Source organism: Gossypium hirsutum, chromosome D03 (genome assembly GCF_007990345.1).
Source record: "Gossypium hirsutum isolate 1008001.06 chromosome D03, Gossypium_hirsutum_v2.1, whole genome shotgun sequence".
NCBI classification, from domain to species: domain Eukaryota; kingdom Viridiplantae; phylum Streptophyta; class Magnoliopsida; order Malvales; family Malvaceae; genus Gossypium; species Gossypium hirsutum.
The window spans coordinates 54,620,790-54,637,535 of record NC_053439.1 but is presented as its reverse complement, the minus strand read 5'-3'; the positions used below and the strand labels follow the sequence as shown (position 1 = coordinate 54,637,535).

General features: G+C 35.6%; 1 long non-coding RNA gene across 1 annotated transcript; it reads left to right on the top strand.

Annotated features, from left to right (window-relative positions):
* The first annotated feature begins 10,494 nt into the window (after nt 1–10,494).
* Nucleotides 10,495–12,082, top strand: LOC121215629 (uncharacterized). The gene is made up of 2 exons (XR_005911575.1): nt 10,495–11,405; nt 11,707–12,082. It is a non-coding gene; the product is annotated as an uncharacterized lncRNA (long non-coding RNA).
* The last annotated feature ends 4,664 nt before the right edge of the window (nt 12,083–16,746 follow it).

The window sequence follows — 16,746 nt, the reverse complement described above, 5'->3', positions numbered from 1 at the left end:
GATCCATTTGAGGATTTTCTTCAGTATTCGCCACATGCATCAAGTCCTCGTTTGGAAAATCGAAATTCAAAGATTCATAGTCCTCCAAGGCTCTACTAGCTAGGAAATCGGCTATTGCACTTCCCTTTATGGCCTTCTGACTGACATATACTATATCAAATTCTGAGAGCAAGATCTGCCATCTAGCCATTCTCCCGTTCAAAGCAGTCGATTCCATATATACTTTAAAGGATCTAACTTTGAAATCAGCCAAGTCGTGTGATACAACATATACTGCCTCAGTCGTCGGGTTGCCCAGATTAGAGCACAACACAACTTCTCAATTGATGAGTACCTCATTTCGCAATCGGTAAATTTCTTACTGAGATAGTATATTGCCCTTTCTTTCTTTCCCGTCTCATCATGTTGGCCCAATACACATCCCATGGAATTCTCCAACACTGTTAGATACAATATCAATGGCCTATCTGGACTTGGAGGTGATAAGACTGGAGTATTAGCCAAGTACTGCTTTATCTTATCGAAAGCCCTCTGACACTCTTCATCCCATTCACCCGGATTATGTTTCTTTAAGAGCCGGAATACTGGATCACATTTCTTGTCAGTTGTGAGATGAACCGAGCAATGTAATTCAGCCTCCCTAGGAAGCCTCGAACCTCCTTGAGTGCGCGGGGAGGTAAATCTCGTATTGCCTTTACTTTGTCTGGGTCAACCTCGATCCCTTTTTGCTAACTATGAAGCCTAATAACTTCCCTGATCTGGCTCCAAACGTGCATTTGGCCGGGTTAAGCTTGAGCTGAAATTTCTTTAATCTCAAAAATAACCTTTTCAAGACCTGAACATGCTCTTCTTCCGTTCTAGACTTCGCGATCATATCGTCAACATAGACTTCGATCTCCTTGTGCATCATGTCGTGAAACAAAGTCACCATAGCTCTTTGATATGTTGCTCCCGCATTCTTCAATCCGAAGGGCATTACCTTGTAACAGAATGTTCCCCATAAGGTAATGAATGTGGTTTTCCTCATGTCCCCAGGATGCATCTTTATTTGATTGTATCTAGAGAAACCATCCATGAAAGAAAACAATGAATAGCCCGCCGTGTTATCTACCAAAGTATCAATGTGAGGCAGTGGAAAGTTGTCCTTTGGACTAGCCTTGTTCAAATCCCTATAATCCACACACATTCGTACCTTTCCATCTTTTTGGGAACAGGGACGATGTGGCTACCCAATCCGAATACTTGACTTCTTGTAAGAATCCAGCGTCGAATTGTCTTTTGACTTCTTCTCTTATTTTCAACACAATGTCAGGTCTCATTCTCCTGAGCTTCTGTTGAATGGGTTTACAATCCTCCTTTATGGGCAGACGATGCACCACAATGTTAGTACTTAGCCCAGGCATATCTTGGTACGACCACGCGAAAACATCTTTGAACTCTCGGAGCAAATTAATGAGGTCTTGCCTTGTCTTTGCGGTGATTTCAGTTCCAATTTTCACCTCCTTTCCATCCTCTAGGCTCACTATTTCTAATGATTCCCTATGAGGTAGGATATGCTTATCCTCTTGTTCCACCATTCTTAACAAGTCCGGAGATGCATCATAATCTTCGTCATTTTCAAAGTCGTGGATCCCTCTAAACACACTTCTTGCTCAAAAATAGGCTCCGCGTTTGAGGCAGCGTCACTCATGTCATTGATATCTGAAGACCTATGAGGGCATATCAAAGAATATACCAAGAATATATAAATTTATGAATATGTTTGTGCAAAAGAATTACAAATGAAAGAATTATTTGTAAGACAATCAATCAAATGGAAAATATAAAAGGAAAAAAAAGTGACTGATCGAGATGAACGTAGACACGTATTTCATTAAAATAATGATACTTAGGCCCAATGCCTATTTCACAAAAGATTTCATATCGTTTCTAGGCCAACAAACAACAGGAATGTTTTGAGCATTACTCTGAATAAGCCCTAAAGACTACAGGGATTTCTTCAGCAGTCCAATTGTTTAGCTCACTTCCAGGCTCATAAGGGCAGATCTCCAACAAGGCCCTCCTTTCCGTTGCTTCTATGGCGTTGGTATAAACATTTCCAACATTCTTCCCATGCCGCTACCGGACACTCCACATTCAGAATGAATAAATCCTCCCGACACAAAAGATGCAGATATGTGGGGAAAGGTTAAAGGCTCACACTTAGCTTCATGTCCATTCAAACGCGCCCTTCTTTTCTCTTGTCTCTTCTCTACTTCTTTCTTTTTCTGCTTCATGTCTGGCTTGTACCCTAAACCAAATCTATCAAACTTTTCCTTCGGCATTGGTGCCTCAATCCTCCCCTGAAGATATTTTCCCAATCCTTTCCCGGGTAAGGCTCCTCTTCCTACCATCAATCGCAATCCCATCTCAGTGGTCCTGGATATTTTCAGTACTGGAATTCTATTTCCCTCCGCAATAAACATCGCGTTCACAAATTCTAACGACCGAAAAGAACATTATAGTGCCTCATCGTTGATGTCCACATAAGGTGCATCGCTAGTCATCATTGCGATAATATCCTCCTCTGCATCTATCGTTACCAACCGATCCTCCGATACCAACTTCACCTTCTGATGTAATGATGAAGGTACTGCCCCTGCTGAGTGTATCCACGGTCTCCCCAATAGACAGTTGTAGGAAGGTTTAATATCCATTACCAAGAAATCCACCTCATAAGCGACTGGGCCAATCCTTAATGGTACCTCAATTCTCCCCATAACCTCCTTTTTTGTTCCATCAAATGCCCTTACTATGCTCTGGCATGCTCTCATGTGCGAACTGTCTATTGGTAATCGACTAAGAGTGGACAAAGGCAATACATTTAGTGCAGATCCATTATCAACCAAGGCCCCGGGAGTGTGTACCCTTTGCATCGGACAGTAACATGCAGGGCTTTAGTAGAACCTCTTCCTCCGGATGGTATTTCATCATCATTGAAGAAGATAAAATTGTCAGCACCAATATTGTTGATCAACCGATCCAGCTTGTTTACCGAAATATCGTCAGCCACATATGTTTCGTTTAGCACCTTTAAAAGTGCATTCCGATGTACTTCTGAGTTTAGGAGTAAAGCTAATACAGAAATGCGAGCTGGCTGTTTGTGCAGTTGCTCTACAACACTGTATTCACTGTGTTTCAAAAACTTCAAAACTCCTTTGCCTCCTCTTCTTTTATTGGTTCATTTACCAATGGCTCAACTTCTACTGCTTTCCCTTTCCTCTGTTCTTTCTTCCAATTCTCTTCCCTGGACGACTCTGCTTGAGCGTCATGTCTTTTTCCATTGCGCGTGTAAGAACCTATTTCCTGGTTTCTTTCTGCTTCTTTTCCCAAAATGGTCACATTACACCCGTAATTCCACGGCACCATTTTGTTATCCCTATAAAAGAAATTTGATGGTTTCTGGATTACAATTTTCGGTGTTACCTGAGCCCTAACCTCATTACCCTTAGGGCGTGAGATAATGACCACAGGATGATTTATTTTTGGAGCCTTTGTTCCCAACTCTGTCGCGCATATGCTCATCATTTCTTTCGCATCTTCATAAAACCTCATCTCCTTGTTATCCATCATGCTTTGAACCAAAGCCTTGAATCCTTCACATTCTTGGATTTCATGCCCTGTTTAATGGTGAAATTCACAATAATTTCCCATCTCATGCCCTTCCCCAGAATCTGAAATAACCAACCCTCTTTTCGCCATTTCTTTCCAGACCCGTTTCAATGGAGTTTTTACTTCAGCAATGTCAGTCTTGACTTCTTCTCCCGTACCTTCGCTAACCATATTCACCCCCTTATCTGCGTGATTAGGTAACGGATTCTTTGCGTTAGGTGAGTCGTCAAGTTTGACAACACCTAAATTGATAAGTCCTTCTACTACCTTCTTGAAGGCAGTACAATTTTCTATCGAGTGCCCAGAAATTCCCGCATGATAATCACATTGCGCGTTCGTATCATACCATTTTGGATACGGGGGTTGTAGAGGACTCAAGTAACGAGGAGCAACAACATGTGCATCGAATAAAGTCTGATACAACTCCTTGTATGACATCGGGATTGGCGTGAATTGGGGCTTTTCAGTAATTTGCCTAGCTCCCGACTCTTGTCTTGATGATCCCTGTTGATTAGCAACCACTTTCTTTGGTTGATTCACGGTAATTGACCTACCATAAGCATTCACATTATTCACTTCATTTTCTCTTTTCCTCGGGGGTGCCCTCCTATTATTTTCTCCTCCATCTATTTTTCCACTTTTAATGGCATGCTCAATCATTTCACCATTCATGATTATATCCGAGAAGTTTTTTGAAGCGTTTCCCAACATGTGAGTGATGAACGGGGCTTTCAAAGTATTAATAAAAAGCGTCGTCATCTCTTTTTCCAAAAGTGGTGGTTGCACCTGAACCGCCACCTCTCGCCACCTCTGCGCATATTGTCTGAAGCTTTCGTTTGATTTCTTCTCTAAATTTTGCAGAGTTATCCTGTCAGGCATCATTTCTGAGACATGATTGTATTGTCTCAGGAAAGCCTGTACTAAATCCCTCCAAGTAGCAATTTTAGCTCGGCTCAGCTGATTGTACCACTTTGACGCCGCTCCCGTAAGACTTTCCTGAAAGCAGTGTATTAATAATTGATCATTATTAATATGCCCCGTCATTCTTCTACAAAACATAGTAATATGGGATCCTGGGCAACTAGTCCCGTTGTATTTCTCGAATTCCGGCATCTTAAATTTGTAAGGGAGCACCAAGTCCGGAACCAAGCTCAGATCCTTTGCATCTATTCCATAGCTTTCGATGCTTTCTATTGCCCTAAACTTTTCTTCTATCCATTTCCATTTCTCCTCAAATTGTTTTGGAAATTCCTCCTTCGCCTTGTCCTTTTCAACCATCTCATCAAGATCTGGGACAGCAATATTATTCGGGCTATCACCGGGATTAAAGCCCGCTCCGGGTTGAAAATTCCTTGGGATTGAAGCATCGCCTTGGAACTGCTGGGGCCTAACCGACACAGAGGGTCTCCGCGGATGCAGCTCAGTCTGTACTTGCGCATGCGGAGGCGTGAAACCTGGAGGATAAAGTGGTTCACCATTGTTTTCTTCTTCACTAACAATCACAGGACCTTTACCCTTATCTACTCCCTTCAATAATTGCGTCATCTTAGCCACCAGATCATTTTGGGACTCCTCCATCTTTTGCACCATGTCACGCTGAATCTTTTCCATTTGCTCTTTCATTTGCGCCTGCAACTGGTCTTGCATTTCTTTTTGAAGTCGCTCTAGCTTCTCCAACCTTTGGTCCATAATTTTTGCCTTAGCTCGGGTGCCGTAACTTTGTTGGTTTTCCAGGTTAACTGAAATGATTTTATTCGATTAGGTTTTTTTTTAAATGGTCATTAATGCATATGATGTGATGCAATGCATGAAAAGAATGCAAAGAAAAAGAGGCACTGATTCTAATTCAACTTCATTAGAAAACTTTACTAGATAAAGAGTTTCTTTACATAAAATAGACTACATATATGGCTTTGCCCTTACACTCAAAGCCTTAACCTTTCTAAGAAGCCAAGCTAATTCTCGGCCCCTGTCCGACTCTAACTCATATTTCAAACTTAATAGATCAGCCTGAACCGCCAGGGTTTGCAGATGATCAGCTACTTCGCGCACTTGAGCCACCGCCTCTCCCATAATATAATCTCTTTCTCTAATCTGCTCTTGAGACTGACGGAATTGTCTTTGCCACTGCTCATTATTTTCTTCCAGAAGCTCTATCCGGATTTCACTATTTTGCAATGCATTCTCTAGCCCTCCTATTTGTCATTTTAATTCTTCAATTTTGTCTAAGCTCGCCCTTAATTCAACCGTAGCATTATGATTACAGTACTGGTGAAGCGATCTTTCTAGTTCAGTTATCCGGACCTTCAACTCCTACTTCTCGTCTTGGCAAACTAGTAGACTCTTTCCCAAGGCGACTTCTCGAGTCCGAGTATCCTGAAATTTCTTTTCCCATTGATTAGCTTTCGTCTTTTCCTCCTGAATTTCTTGTCGCCATTGTTCTGGCGTTTTACCCAAGCCAGCAGCTCTTACCGACCTACGCAACTTCTTGTAATCTGTCTTCAGGCTGTCCAAATCTTCTTCTGCTTTGTTCTTTCCTTTTCTCAATTTATCGGCCTCTAATCTTTGAATGTCCACATCCAGTCCTAACTACATTTTTTCTTCCTCTAGTTGTTCTATCTTCTTCCCCAATTCTAAACTCCTTTTTTCAAATTCTTGTTTGATGATTTCTATCTCAGAAGGCAAAACTTGTAAGTGTTCCTCTAAAGATCGAGCAGTTTTTGCATTTGACGCCGGGATGTTGTCGTTGATCCTTTGATCACGCCACTGACTATACTCGGGGTAATTGTCGGACCCACGGCTAAGATCTTCATTCGACGAGTCTGGTTCCAGGCACTAGATATTTTTCGAACCTTCTTCTTGTAATTGTCCTCCCTATAGGAAAAATCACAATAGGCCAACCCCTGCGTTGCTGGTATGAATTGTCGTGATCTATACTGTCTTGATACGAGTAGAGGAGCATATCTGATAGCTCCCCATATCCCGAGCAGCGGAACCCAGTCAAAATCTCCACATCGGTACAATATCTCATCAGGAATTAACCAAGGAGCCCTCCATTCGATATCTTCATCCTGGAGATTCTGGAGTATCTCTATCCATTTTTCTTCTGAAATATCATCCCGTCTTGGCGTGGCCACCAATTCTCCTAGAGGGGAGTAGCTATCAGAGAATACCCGATAAGAGACCTTTTCGACTTTCCAGAAGTGGCTATAGAACCATGCCAATAAGAGCTGCGCGCATCCAATAAACCTTCCCTCCCCTGCTTTTCGACACGCATTCAAGGATCTAAAAGTTTCAGCGAGTATTGCCGGAACCGGTGTAACCCCTTTACTAAGCCGATCAAACAAATCAGACACAGCCTCGTCTATGTGTCCTAAAGCTTTGGGGAAAACCACTAGTCCATAGATACCTAAAGCGAAGACATCGACCCTTTTCTTTAAGTCAGGATGTACAAGCACCAAATTTCGCAAACTTTTCCAAGGAACACATTTACTGTCGCCCTTCTGTTGGATCCGGGCAGCGACCCACTGCTCGCTCATCCCAGTGATGTTCATTAATTTCTTTAACAACGGAGGGACACAAGCAGCTCTGGAATAAGCATTGTCGACTTGAATCTTTGGGCACCGAAGCAAGGTCGTATACTCCTCCACAGTAGGCGTCAAATCTACTTTCCCAAAAGTGAAACAACTGTAGGCAGGATTCCAAAACTGAGCAAGGGCTCGGAATAAATACTTGTCCACTTTGACACTAAGCAGATAAGGTAGGTCACCGTAGTTACAATAGAACAACTGCTTGGCCTCGACATCCCATTGATCCCAGACTTCTTTCATTTCTCGAAGGTCATTCTGGATTACACTGATACGGGTAAAATCCCACAATTCTAACACGTACCCTTCGGTAAGACTATCGCCTTTCTCTCGTTGTGTCGTTTCAGCCCATATTCGCACAGCCACATTATCCTCTACTTTATCAAAAAACCCCTTTTCCATGATAAGCTTTCTACGCAGAAACTGAACGTAAATCGACACCTCTTTTAGAATGAAGATGCCATGCAATCACAAACAAAGTAAATTAGCATTAAACACAGAATAAGATTTAAAATAAGCGACAATCATTCATTTAGGTAAGCACTAAAATTTGGAGTAGCTCTACCTAGGTCAGTTCCTATGGCTCATTACATGTGATTTGGTTCTAAAGTAGGGTACCTGAACCAGCAGATTCCTCGATCCTCACCCATTATAGGCTCATACGGACCGAGTTCGATTCAGGGGGATACATTTCCCTATGGCCATGCGGAGATGAAAATCTCACGAAGACATAGGTACGGATATATCCCGAAAGCGATTCACTATCCCATGCGGAGGTGAAAACCTCACGAAGGCGTAGCTTCTCACTCCCACTTAAAAAGGGTATGACCAGCGGTCATGCAATGCAATGTGCAGAGGTATAAAATAAAATACAGAACACGATAAAAAAAATATAACTCAAAACAAAAGAGATGCAATGAGAGGATCGTAAATTTAAATCGAATTTTCCACTTTCAACAGAAAGACAATAAATAATCAACACGTGGCTTGACTCTCTTATTGTCCCCAGCGGAGTCGCCAAGCTATTGACACCATTTTTTGGATGAAAACGGGGTCGACTTGGATTTTGAAAATGAAACGAAATTGGGAGTCGCCACCAATCTTTTTTGATGAGGTGTGATCGGGTCACCTCGTAAAAACGGTTGTTTTTAATAAACGATTTAGATTTTATTAAAACAACAATTTTTGTCTACGAAATTCAGAAAAATGGGTTCGGGAGTCGGTTACGCACGAGGAAGGATTAGCACCCTCGATGCGCCCAAAATTGGTACCTAGTTGATTAATTAGTGTCTTAGTGTCAAAAATTGAAAATTTGAAGAGTTTTAAAAATACGATCCTTAAAAGAAACTCTGATAACGTGAATTGAAATGTAAGATTCTCTTGTTCCGAAGGAATATCACATCCAGCACGTTAGGACACGATACTCTAAACCATCGAAACCAAGATCATCTTATATTTTAATGAAACCATACTTTGAAGCTTTAAGAGGATATTTGGCTATTTAGTCGAACGAGAAATCGAAACCCAGCACGTTAGGGCACGTTTTCTCGATTTTCCAAACGCGAAATATTGCCTCATTTAGAAAAATTTTCCTTTTGATGTTTAGTGTCAATGCTTGACAGAACAACAACGAATACGACAAGGTGAGCAAAGTAAAATGAGTAACAACAATACAATAGGCAAAATGAAATGACGAGGCGATTACATAAGCAAAGCATACAAATAAATAAATAGAACTAACATTTTAGAAAAAGCACAAGTGTACATGAATAAATAAACAAACGCCAAATAACAATGATGACAATAAATACAATTATGTAAAAATGTATATACATGTATAATTTTAAGCCATAAAATAAGAAATGCGTATAAATTATAGAATATGAAAACATAGATAAATATATACATACATAAAAAATCGGTAAATATTATAAAAATAAAAATGTAAATATGTGTTTATATATATTTATAAATTATGATAATATCAAATATATGTATGTGAATTATAAAATATGTGAAATATACAAAAAGCATTTTAAGAATATAAAGAATATATATAAGTATGTATATGATGTAAAATATGCATAAATATAGGTAAGTATATAAGAATTATGAAATGTGAAAAATATATTTAAGTATGTATAAGTACGTATATATATACATATATATGAATTAAGATGTATGTATTTATGCCTATATCTATGTATACATAAAAATATGAAATATAAAAATATAAAAAGTATATTTATAATAAATGAAAAGTATGTACGTAAATATATATTATAAAAATGTATCAACAATTTAAAATTATGAATATTAAAATATTTTAATATAATAATATATAAGATGATGACATATATATTTAGCGATATTAAAAATCCATATAACATACATAGAACATATATAGTATATGCCTACCTTAGAAATGATAAGAATAATAATAAAACTATTTTCTATGCTACATAAATACATACACATATATATATATAAACAATAGTATATACAATATAATATTAGAAAAATGTATATAATAGTGTAAAATACAACTAATAATATTAAAATATATACAATGATAATATATAAAAAGATATATGTATATATAATTATATAATATAATATTAAAATATAATAATACAACATAAAAAAATATGACACAAATAAAGTATAGTATTAAGAACACACATATAATACATGAAGAATATCATAATACTAAAATATTCAGGTAATATATGCGTATATTAAAAACTAGTAATAATATTACTGAGGTATATACAAATATGTCAAGTATATATATGTATTATAAATATATAAACATATAACAAAGCATAAACTAATAAAAATAATAATAATAATAATAATAATAATAATAATAATAATAATAATGATAATAATAATAGTAAAATCGAAGAGCATCTAAAAAACATAAATAAATGAACTTTTTAATATAAAAAGTTAAAGGAATAAAGAAATAAGTAGATGAACAAGATAATAAATAAAACAATTTAGTTTGAAATTATAAACAGAAAATAAAATAAATAGAACAAATAAGACAAAAATAACAAATAATATTGATGGAGCAAAAAGGACAACGTGATAAGGATATTAATAGTAATAATACAATGAGCAGTTGTAATAAGCCATGAATGTAAAAATAAAGACAATGGTGAAATAAAAAAAAACAAAATGGAAACTAAAAGAATTTGAATTAACATAAAAAAATGAAGTCTAAGGCGTAAAATATAGGTAAATTAATAAATATAAAAATAAAATAAAATATAAAGGGTTGAATTTAAAAAGAGCAAGTAAATAAAATACTAAAGAAAATAAAAATAAAAGCAGAATATTGAAAATAATAAAAAAATGAAAAATAAACAAGATTAAATAGTCAAGGAACCGAAAAAAAAGAAATGAACTTTAAGGGATAAATTAAAAAGTTAGAATTTGAGCTAAAGTGAGATACATGTAAGGGAAGAGGGACTCATATTGTAAATAATGAAAAGAAGGCCATCAAAGATCGAAATGAATCACGTTGAAACAACGAGGGACTAGCTGGAAAATATTCCTAGCCTTTTATGCGCAATGTTTCGAAGGACCCAGATGTAACCCAAACGAAATTTAAGAGCTAAATTAAAAAACAAAAGAAAATAGAAAATGGGGCCTGGTCGAATAGAGTTGCAAAGGAGAAGGACTAATCTAGCAAATCTCCTGTTTAGGGATAGTGCACACCCCACTCCACCAAACACGCCGCTTAATCATCATCATTTAAACCAAAAAAAATTTCCTTTTTTTATTCCATTACCAACTTTCCCTTTTTTATTCCATTACCAACTTTCCCCTTTTTTATTTTTTATTTTATTATTCCATTACCAGCCTTCCCCCAACCTTAAACAAAAAACAGAGAGCTTCCTTGCTCTCTCCCCCTTTCCCTTCTCTTTTATTTTCTGCTAGAGTTTCAAAGAAACCCATCATTGCCGCCCTTCAACCGCCGCACCACCACCGCACTCGATGGCTGGCGATACACCAAAATGGGCTCCTTTAGCTCTCCCCTTTTTTACTTGTTGGAGGCTAGTTCCAAAAACGAAAAGACAAGGGTTCAACCCCCTTTTTAGACTCAAGCACGCCGAACGGAGGGGAAGGCTCCGATAACGCGGCAATGGGCCGGATCTGGTGAGAATCCTTCCTCTTTCCTTTTATATTTTTCTTTTTTGTATCTTTGTTTAATAGATTTGTATAAAAAATAATAGAAATATTAAAGAAGCAAGAAAACGAAAAACGAAAATAAAGAGAACAAAATCGGAGATCAACCTTCTGTGTGTTTTTTGTTTGATTCCTTGAAAAATATGCGAGTGATACAATTTTTTTTGGATCCCCCCCCTTTTACTTACAACATTTTCATTCGGGTTTTATAACTCTTCCCCTCTTTTTTTTTTTTACATCCATCCTCTATTATTTCTGTCTTATCTTGCAGATGTTGGAGAGGTGGAGGTGGTAGACAGCATGGGAGAGTGGGAGTGGCGCTGGTGGCAGACAACATGGGAGAATGGGAGTGGTGCTGGTGGCAGACAGCATGGGAGAATGGGAAGAGGCAAGTGGGAGTCTAGGGTTTTGGGATTGGGCTTGGATGTTGGGCTAGGTTGATTTTAGGTTTTGGGTTTGAGGATGGGTTAAATGGTTTAGGGTATTGGGCTAGGATTTTGGGTTTGCTGTATTTTATTTTATTTGGACAATGGGCCCAGCAAATTTGGGCTTCTACAAGCCTGAGTGGATAGCGTGACCCATGAGTCTCCCAAGCCCATGAACATGTCTAAAATAAAGTACACCTAATTATATCATGTAAACTCAAACCCAACTAAAAAATTAAACCAAAAAAAAAATTCATGGTGATCTCGGTTAACTGAACAATAAAAGCCAGTTCGGTGTATTTGGCTTTATTAATAAAGCTAGTTGATTTTGGTTTCTAGAAAAATGAAGTCGATTAAGTCGCTTTCTAAATTTTTTGAATCGAACCGATAGATTGTTTATCCTTAAAAATGATTATTGAACTATTTAAAAGTATTCATTTAAGTTACTTTAACTATTCAAAATTTTTTATTTAAGTTATTTGGCTATTAAGATTTTTTTTCTTTTTAAAAAGTTTCGCTAGCGAGATCCAATTAATGATTCGACGATCGATAGGTGGATCAATACCCATCGACAAGCAGAATAACATATTTTAGATCTAAGTTGATCTGACGATCAATGTTGGAGATCGGAGAAGAAAACTTTTGGATTTTGAATCGCAAGTTCGAGACGTTCAAAGTTGTTTCATGAAAAAACTGAATTGTAGAAGAGAAGTGCAGACGATGTGATCAAAGAAGGTCATACAACAACGATTTTAACAACTTAATACCTTAAATAAAATTTTTTGAATAGTTCAGTGACCACTTTGTAACTTTTTGAAGTTGAATCATATTTTAATGATCTTGGGTGTATTTTACCCATAAATAAATAAAATCCTTAACTTTCTTTTTGAAGTATAGTAAGTAAATTAAAATTAAATTACAAATAGAAATATATATTCGAGTAATCACAAGTATTAAATTATTACAAATAAATTATCCAGAAAATAAAATTAAACCATTACAACATAAATAGATTAAGAATCAGTACAATCTCAACTAAAACTAACAAATTAAATTAAAACTTACACATAAGAATTGCATATAATAAAATTCAAAAACTTATATATATAATTACACACGAAAATAAATACTGCTTTTCCCAAATGAGCCATAGCCAATAATTTCTCTGGCAAGCCATTGCACTTAGACCTGTCCATGGGGCGGGCGGCTCGGCCCGACCCGAAGGCCCGTCCGAAATATGGGAGGGTTCGGGTAAAAATATAGGCCCGAAATATGGGTTTGTGCAAAAAAACGAGGCCGTTTAAAAAACGGGCCGGGCCTCAGGCACTACTTTTTGGCCCGGCCCGGCCCAGCCCGACCTGAATATAATAAATATATATTTTTATGTTTTAATTTTAAAATACTTTTAAAATATTTTTTTATTTTTTATTTTTAATGTTTATTAAAAAATAGGCCGGACCGGGCCGGGCTTGGACTTATGATAATTTTCCCGGGTCGAGCCTAGAAAAAATTTCAGGCCCATATTTCGAGCCAGGCCGGCCTAAGAGGCGGGCCAAAAATTTTTCCGGGCCCGGCCCGGCCCATGGACAGGTCTAATTGCACTTAGTGACTTCGATGAAACATGAAAAGAATCACATGTACAGTGTAGGTGTCAGATAAACAACATTAATTGATTGCATGAACCCACAACTGTCCCTTGGACCCAACTAGGGTTTAAATTGATAGCAATGTTTTCGGATTGATTTTAAATTAGACAAGTTATTTTGAGTTTAAATTATGTTCAATTAAAATTATTTTTATATTTGAATCATTAATTTAATTTAATAATTAAAAATTTTAAATTAAATTATTTTACATTCAAAATTTTCATATTTAATTATTTAATTTTAATTCAACATACAGATTATTTTGAATTGAAATAAGAAAGTCGTAGGGTTCAATTAATTTCAAATGTTAGAGTGTTACATGTGATTTTATATTTTATTTTTAATTTATTGAATAATATGTTTTTACAGTCTCAAAAATAAGTATTTTTTATTAATTAAATAAGATTGTATAATTTATAATAAAGATAAATTAATTTTGAAAAATAATTAAACGATTAAAATAACAAATTTAAAGTAATGAAAATAAAAAAATAGAAACAATCGATAGTCAGAATAATTTGTCATCCGAATATGAGTCAAAATTTTATCTATAAAGCGACAATGATATCAAGGGGTAGGTAAAGGCCTTGGCACCATGTCCCCCCTCAAATAAAAAATTATCATTTTAGTCCATTGATATTTTTAAAATTACAAGTTAATTCAATGGTAAAAATACACTTTAACCTCTCCTATAGATGAAATTTTTTTAGTTTAATCCCTTTAAAATTCTAAAATAACAAACATATAAAAAGATAAAATTGTACTTTAACCCCTTTAAAATTTTATAATTTAATTTTGATCCCTACAAATAAACTTTTGACTTCATCCTTGCTATAAAGAATACTTATTTTAATGTTATATTGCTTTTCACATATGATTTCAAAGCATGATGGTAAAAAAAAACATTCGCAATTATGTAAATATTATTAAAATTATGAATTAATTGCACCAAAAATCCTTAAACTATGGGCCTTATTTTAAATTAGTTCTCAAATTTCAAAACATTTTAATTATATCCTCATAATGTTGATATTATATCAATTAATTCGTTTCCTTACTAAAATTATATTGAATCAATAATAGATTTATAAAAATATATAAAAAAATTCTGTTAAATTAAGCCGCAACGTACTGGGTTAATGAAATTGCTATATTTCATAATTGTGCTGCTTTTATGAAAATCTTATAATTGAAATAAATGCAAACACATGGGTTTATGCATGGTTGGGTAGATTTCCACATCAAAATTGAATAATTGAAGGATTCTTTTTTCCCTTGAGAAAATTTGTAGTACCATAAGATATGACTGTTGATTTGAATGAGAAGCCTATGGTCCAAAAGGAAAAGCTACAACTTTAAAAATCCATGACTTAGAAGTTGTCCACATGACACTAACAGATAGGCACAATACAATTGAGAAAATGTTATAAATAAATAAAACGAAGTGGCGGGGAAGAAGGATGAAATAGATGTTGGAAAATAAGTGCAATGGTAGGTGGTAGTAATGGAAATGACAGGTGACTAAGGGTGAGTTTAGATGGGCGGTGCGTTTACCTGCGGTCAGTGTAAAAATAGCGGTGGTGGTGAGATTAGATACCGTAGCGTGAGACAAAAAGTAAACTAAACGCACCGCACCCAATCGCCCATCCAAACCCACCCTAAGAAAAGTGAAAGGGGTAGTGGTTATTGTGATTATTTAGAATTTAATAAGGGATCAAAATACAATTTTATCGTTTTGAAAAGTTTCGATAATCAATTTCTATATTTTTTAGGGACAGAGACAACACCATTGCATACCCCTGCTTTGAAGTAGTCTGGAGTGCCCCATGTCATTGCATGCTAAAGAATATTTCAGAATTACCTTGCAGGAACTATAAATCAATATGTTAATCTGTAAAATTTCATCTCAAATTGTTTAAAAGTACATGAAGTGATGAAAAAAAATTTCACTTCATTTTAAAAAATTAAATAAAAAGACCGTCTTGCTTTATGTTCCTTTCTTCCAAAGTATTTTGAATATCGAGCTAATAGGGTCACTAATTGGATTGCTCGGACAACCTTGTCACAAGTTTCTATTCTATTTCATAATTGTGTTTCTCTTGTAGGTAATGTTGACAAGGGATTTAGGATCGAGTGTATGAGATAAGCCTATCGTCTTGAGATAGGTCTTTTCCTCAAAACGTTGTTCTATGGGCTTCCACCTCACTAGCAATGACATGCATTTGATTCAATGGCCCCATTTGTAAACCACCAAGCCGTAAACTTGTTCCCTTCACAACAAAAAATTTCAATTTCTCTTAAATTTGCGAAGAAAACTATTTTAGGGGAATCAGAAATGAATAAAAAATTTTGAGGACCAAAATATAAATTTATAATTATACTAGCTCGTGACTTCATAAAAATTGAAAGGACTACATAAAAAATTTTCCATTTTTTCTCTCAAAATTTCATCTTTCTATTTTACGAAAACTAAGAAGTTAGTATCTTTACCTTAATTTGCCATAATTTCATTCTTTATTCTTTATGAAAATCAAGAAATTAGACCCGAAAAAAATTTAGAAACGAAAGAGCAATTTTATCATTATACTAATTTGTAATTTTTTCCAATTTAGCCACTGCCAATCTCCCCGTCTTTGCCCCTGTTTACGTATTATACATTATAGGTATATAAATTTATATACTGATATTAAACCGTATGATAATCTTTTTAACCATCAATTAAACCTTTTTACATATAATCTCTCATAATTCTTCACTATTAGTACATGCAATTATAAATAGCACAACCTATTATCAATAGGTTGTGCATTAAATCAATCTAAAATTATTGATCCTCCATAAATCCTAGGTGTTTATGACAAAATTTGAAATTTAATCCTTATACTTTATACAGAGTTAAAAATAAGTTTTCTTATTTTTTTTACTTACTAATGATTGTAATTATCAAATTCGTAATGATTTACTTCTAAAGTTGGTATGATTGCATAGATTTATTGATGGAAAATTTCGAACAGGAAATACTAACAATACTAAAGAATTTTTAACTTTTAGAAAGGACCAAATTTCAAATTTCATCAAAATATAAGGACCGAAGAATTTTTTTGACCATTTTGGATGTTTCATTTACCGTTATATCAAAGCAAGGCAAACAAGGTTCAAACCTCAGATCCAACCAACTCTTGATGCTCAATTTATTTCAGAGAGAGAATATAGAAGATAAAAAAGAAAGAGACTTGACAC